This window comes from Stegodyphus dumicola, chromosome 11 (assembly GCF_044657685.1).
Source record: "Stegodyphus dumicola isolate Sdum_Otavi_A_Nest chromosome 11, ASM4465768v1".
NCBI lineage: Eukaryota > Metazoa > Arthropoda > Arachnida > Araneae > Eresidae > Stegodyphus > Stegodyphus dumicola.
Genome location: NC_140778.1, coordinates 158,749,350 through 158,756,043, shown reverse-complemented (window position 1 = coordinate 158,756,043; position 6,694 = coordinate 158,749,350).

Here is a 6,694-nt window from a genome sequence, read left to right as displayed (position 1 = left end):
GTTCATAAAATTTTTAAAAAAAATTACCAAATCTTGTTTAATTTTACCTTATTTGTTTCATAGCATCATGTACTACCAATCTTACTTAATTTTACTTTATTTGTAAGCAAAAGTAAATTCATAAATTTTTTGTTTAGAGTTTTTACCGTTTTATCAAAGTAATGATGTTTAGACGAGAATTACGCTTATGCTCAAAATGCACTAAAAAGTGGTTTCATGAGATATATAAAATCTTATTAGAAAAAACTGTGATTTTTATTACCTCATCATTTATACAACGTATCACATTTAATAATTAAAAAGAGTTATGTGATACAAACGCCATATGTTTCAATGTTACGGTAAACTAAATCGTCCCTACTCTCTCTTCCCAACATGTGTCACGCCCCGCCCACTGGGTTAGTCTATTTCTTATAAGGTCCATGGTTTTACCTCAGTTCGCTCAGTAAGGTAATAGTTTCCTTGCCCCCACGTGGCGTGGCTTATTTCCTTCCCCTGGCTTCACTTTCTTCGTACTGCAATAGCAGAGACGCCATCTCCATGTATTCTAACCTCCTTGATCTATAGAGTGAAACTGGCAAATGAACCGCCTAGGGGGCCTTAGTTTTAATACATAATCGTTCAATTACGAGTATTATGAATTTTGAGGCCATTGTCCAGTGATCACATGCATTGATATTTATCCTCCTAAACCCCGCCTACAACCCCGCTTGCCCTTAATTTTTGCTTCACTTTCACGGAAAAAAAAAGTTCGAAATTCCTCTTTTGGTGTGATTATCAAACAAAATTTGTTCCGGCTGTCATCAAGTGATTGCAAAACGGGCACAGAAGGTAGACTGAATCCGAACCGTAGGTCCAAAACGGCAGGAGCTGATGGAGAAAGGGGCGTGACAGCTTGCCACCTGAGCTGTAAGCAGATATGACATTGGTTGCGGGATTCCCAGGGAAATTCTGCAAAGTTCAGGGCATTCCGAGGATGGACGGCGAGGGTGACGGTCGCTCGTGTAACGAGCTCCCGCCAACGCAGGGCAATTCTCCGAATTTTTGCGAAAGTAATGTTATTATTGACCAGGATATGAATGAAATTAGAGATCAAGCTCCCTCTGTGCAATCAGCGTGGCCAGATGATGAGCGCATGAATCTTGTGATCCAATTTTACGACCTGAAGCAGCAGTTTGAAGCGATTCAACAGCAGAAGAGCTTCATGAAGCGGACTCCTACTCCGTTGGATACAAGTGGATACGATCAGCTCGACCGGGCGGGTAAGTCACTTTTCCATAAGATTAATGACATTGCTAATGCTCTAGATGTACCCATTTTTCACCTTCCCTCAACCAGAGAGGAATTTCTAAATATATTGGAGAGCGAGCGCTTAGCCAAGATGGCTGCCGCTCGGGGGAAACCGGTCCAGTCGACGTCATCGCGGAAGCGAAAGACGCAGACTATCGACTCCGACGGGTTTATCACCCCCGCGGGTCGAAAGCAAGGGAAGGGGCCTATTGTGGATCTCACAATAGATGATTTGACTCTAAACACTAAAGATGCAAATAATATTATTCCAAATTCCAAATTGACAGCCACTTCAAAAAATGCTACTACTAAAAAGGAGAGGAATACTAACAAGTATGAAAAAAATCAAAAATTCATTAATCAATGATCAATCCAATGACGCAGAAATTGCTACTGCAAGTACTAGTGAGGGAGTTAATTCCGAGCAGGCACGGAACGTACCCCCCCACCGCAGTCTGAGATTCCGGCAATACATCTCAAAAGCAGCAAAAACTGGAAGACACAAGTGTCTTTCATGAGAGAAATTGCCCCTAATTTACGGAGCATCCTGACTGGACCTTATCTCAAAATTTTTGTTCAGACAGAGCTGGAGTTCAGGGAGGTCACCCGCTGGATGAAGCAAGCCGGCATCCAGTTCAAAACTTTCGATCTAAAGCAGGACCGGCCAGTCAAAACTGTCATTAGAGGCCTCCCTGTTGAAACTGAAATCGGGGATGTCAAAGAGGAAGTTGAGGCGATGGGATTTAAAGTGCATCGCATCGTTCGGCTTACTCAGCCTGGTTCCAGACACCCAATGCCACTTGTTTATTTACAAGTTATCCCACACCCCTTCCTCGATCATCTGTTTGCCGTCACTGACATGTGGGGCACAGAGATCAGCATTGAGCGTTACCGCGGCCGCAAGGGCCCTACTCAGTGCTTTCGGTGCCAGGGCTTTTTCCATTCTTCGGAACTCTGTACCCTTCCAATCCGTTGTGTCAGATGCTCTGGACCCCATTGGGCACGTGAGTGTACCACAGGCTTAGACGTACCTGCCACTTGCTGCAACTGCGGTGGAGATCATCCAGCTTCATATAAATCTTGTCCCCGATACCCAGGTAATAAACGGGCTCGCGGTAAAAATTCCGCGCCTAGGACTAGGGCAGCTGCTCAGACAGCCCCCCTCCCGCAGGGTTCTTCTAAGCCCCCAGCAAATGCTGAGACAAGACGTCCCATGCCTGCTCCCCCAAGCAACGTCAGTTCACCATCTTATGCACAGATGATGAAGAACACCACCGAGCACGGATTCAAATCCACGAAACCAAGACTGCCGGCTGCAGAAGCCCCAGCAGTGTCAGCCACAGCAAAGTGTAGCAATGATTCCGACGATGTCTTTTCATCTACACTAAAATGCTTAATTGAAATCTCCCGCGACCCAGCGGTAGACAAGCATATTCTGCTCCTTGCCTTCAAAAAAGCAATGCCTAAACTCAGGCAAGCAGATGCTTTAATGAGCGCATTTTATATTTATGAAAGCTATGTTGAGCTTTCAACCTAATTCGGCTTTTTTAGACCCATGTCTTCTGTTTTTCAGTGATGAACCTCTAATAACGGCTTAAAATTCAATTTTATGAATAACAGTTCAAATACCACCAGAGAACTGACCATTTGCACGTGGAATGCCAATGGATTAACATCAAAAATTCACGAAGTTCGTGATTTTGTAGTAGAGCACGATACTGACGTGTTTTTAGTCCAAGAGACTCACCTTACCCCAGGGAATACTCCCAAAATTGGGAATTATGACATTTATTGTACTGACAGGGTGACAGGCAGAAATCCCTGTGGTGGCACTTGTATCTATGTGAAGCGTTCGTTAAAGCACCACATGATACCGTCCCCTGATTTAAATTTTTTGGAAGCGACAATCATCAAAATTTTCCTTCAAAATTCCTCCCCGATGACAATAGTCTCAGCTTATCTACCTCCACTGTCTACAGCACGTGGAAGGCCAGCTTTTCCTGTCAGTGATTTTGATAAACTTTTGAATATTTCAAATCACCTAATAATTGCTGGTGATCTAAATTCACGCCATACCGCATGGTTTTGTTCTAATAGGAACATGTATGGTATTAGTCTAAATTCATGGTGCCAGAGTAACCATGTACAGATCATAGCTCCTACCCTCCCGACTTTTTACCCTATTAGAGGGTCCCCTGCAGTTCTTGATCTGGCTGCCTTTTATAATATATTTTTTCGGCATGAGATAAAAGTAATTCAGGAATTGGACTCTGATCACTACCCCGTTTTGATATCCCTAGATATTCAAAATCGATACTCAAAATTAGAGGAGCAAGTCTCAACAAATTGGGACGACTTTAGATTTTATTTTGGAAAAAACTTCACTCCCTCCCATCAAAATTTCCAGCAATTCGGACTTTGACCAGCATATCAAAAGTCTGGAGTCTTTACTGAAAGAAGCGAGAGCTGCGGCTTCAAAACCACGCAAACATCCAGGTGCTAGGCTCCCACCTGAGACTAAATTCAAAATTAAGCAGCGAAATTACTTGCGAAGAATTTGGCAAAGGTCACGAGATCCCAATATCCGTGCCCAATTTCTCAAGATACAGAACGAGATAAGGACCGAAACCCGCTTATTAAAACAAGCGGAGTGGAAAACATTCATTGAGTCCCTAACGACTGAAGACAAATCGATTTGGCGCGCAGCCGCCCGATTACGCAAACATAAAACACACATTCCGCCCCTCCAAACGGCCGATGGCGCACAGATGGCCTACACTGACTCAGAAAAGGCGAATGTCATAGCTGACAGCCTTGCAACTCAATTCACAACAAACCACGACTCCTACTGTAACCGCCCGGTTACACAGGGGCGCATACAAGCACGGGTTAAAGATTTTTTAACACAACCTACCACATCTGAACTCAGGCCGACGGACCCTTCTGAAGTCATGGTTTTCATAGACAAACTGAAACCTGACAAGGCACCTGGCATAGATTCTATTTCGAATCGCATGATCAAAAACTTCCCCCCTATGTTTATTGTATGGATCACGGCACTCATAAATTTAATGCTCAGGAGAAGCTATTTCCCCGACTGCTGGAAAATTGCAGCAGTCGTCCCCATTCCAAAACTGGGACAAAATTTAAACCTGCCCGTCAATTACAGACCCATCAGTCTGTTATCTTCTCTCTCTAAGATCTATGAATTTGTCTTACTTAATCGCCTGAATGAATTCTGTCGGGATCAAAATTTACTAATCCCGGAACAATTCGGCTTCCGACCTAAACACTCCACGGTACACCAGTTACTCCGTGTAGTGGAATTCATTCATGAAGGCTTTCGTAAGCGAGAGAAAACTGGAATTGTCTATCTAGACGTTGCCAAAGCTTTTGACAGGACTTGGCATGACGGGATTATTTACAAGCTCATGCGGCTTGGTTTTTCGGCTCATCTCATTAAAATTATTAACTCGTACTTGACCGGACGCAGTTTCCGCGTGCGAGTTAACCACGAATTCTCCTCTCCCCGCCCAATCTATGCTGGGGTGGCTCAAGGAAGTCTCCTCGCCCCCGCAATCTTTAACCTTTATGTAAATGATATTCCTAAGGCCCCAAATATCGATCTTGCATTATACGCAGACGATACAGCCATCATTTCTCAACACTCCAACACCCTCCAGGTAATCTCACAATTGCAGAGTTACCTTTCGACCTTAGAACTCTGGCTCGGTCTGTATAAAATCAAAATTAATGTCGAAAAATGTGCTGCCACCATGTTCATCCGAAGAAACATCCCAATTTACCTAACTTAATGCTCTTCGGTGAACCCATTCCCTGGGTCTCTTCTTACAAATATCTAGGTGTTTTACTAGACTCAAAATTAACTTGGCAGCCTCACATCCGCAAAATCATAGCGGGTGCGACAGCTGTCCTAACCGCCCTACGCCCCCTCTTAGCTAGTCATAGCGACCTGTCAACTGACAACAAAATCTTGCTCTACAAATCAATGATTAGGCCGGTTCTTACGTATGCGTGTCCCGTATGGGGCCCATGTGCACTGACTAACAGAAAACATGTCCAAATTTTTCAATCTGAAATGCTTCGGCAAATTCTAAAAGCTCCGTGGTTTGTACGGAACGAAGAGATTCATAACGACCTCAAAATTATGCCCATTAATCGCTATATACAGCGACTTTCGGAAAAATTTTTCAAAAATATTCAACGTGTTGCAAATCCTGAGCTTCATATGCTACCCGTATACGATCCTGCTGTTGCTTCTTCCCGAAAAAGACCCAGAGCGGTTCTTAACAGGGAATATTCAGCTCTGCCATTTAAACGGGCTAGATATGAGCACACTGATAGCCACGTGAATAACTACCTCTCGTTCCTTAACCCCCTCCCCGCCTCTAAAGTTCTTTAATGCACACGGCATTAACTCGAGGAACCTCCTTAACGTTTCTTTAATAAGAAACATCACAGTCAAATAGGACTGATTTAACATACTTTAATCTATCAACTGCAATAAAACTGAAAAAGATTTTTTAAAACTGAAAAAGATTCTTTAAACTTTAACTTCTCTCTTCCTTTAAAAAGGAACTTTCTTAGGCGCTTAACAGCGTCCTTTTGGCTTTTAAAAACCGCATTGAACAGCGGTCAAAAATGAAACTTCTCCCTCCCAGCTGATCACTGACAGAACTACTTTTTCGACCTGTAAACAGGTTCCCCCCTCCCTCCCACCTCGAAGAACGCGCATCGGAATTCCCCTGCGTATTCTTCATCTGACGTTTGCAAAGAAAATGATTATCAAGGTTCAAGGAAACTTCACCTTTTATTTTTCTAGTCAAAATTTTTCTGGCTGCCCCTATCTAAATTATTCTGGCCCTTTTTCGGCGCAAAATTAAGACCTTCTGAGTTTTTTGCCTTTTTTTGACTCAGTGTGAAGGCACTTACTCCAAGTCATTCGGCTTATCAAAATTTTTACCCTATTTGACAATACCCTCTTTCGGATGATTTAATTTCCTTTGAAGATGTGGAGGTAAAGGCGTAATTGCCTATGAACTCCGTAAATTGCACTTCCTTGATCCTTGATCCTTCTGCAAAGTTCAGGAAAGTTAACAAGACATAATCATGGAGGTAAGAAAGGAACTTCCTACCTCCATGGACATAATAATAGAGAGTCCGTAGGTCAGCGCTCCTCGTAGCAACTACATTATGACTGTCGGAACACAGCACGTAATTCTACGTAAACACAGCACGTAATTCTACGTACGTTTCGCGGCATAAAGTGGAACGTGGATCACGTGGGTGGTCACCCAACCAAATGAAGGATCAGACGCATGCTGCTTGAGTTTTGTAACTTCGCAAAAATGTTATAGCAGTAAAGTAATCAAGTGGGAAAATC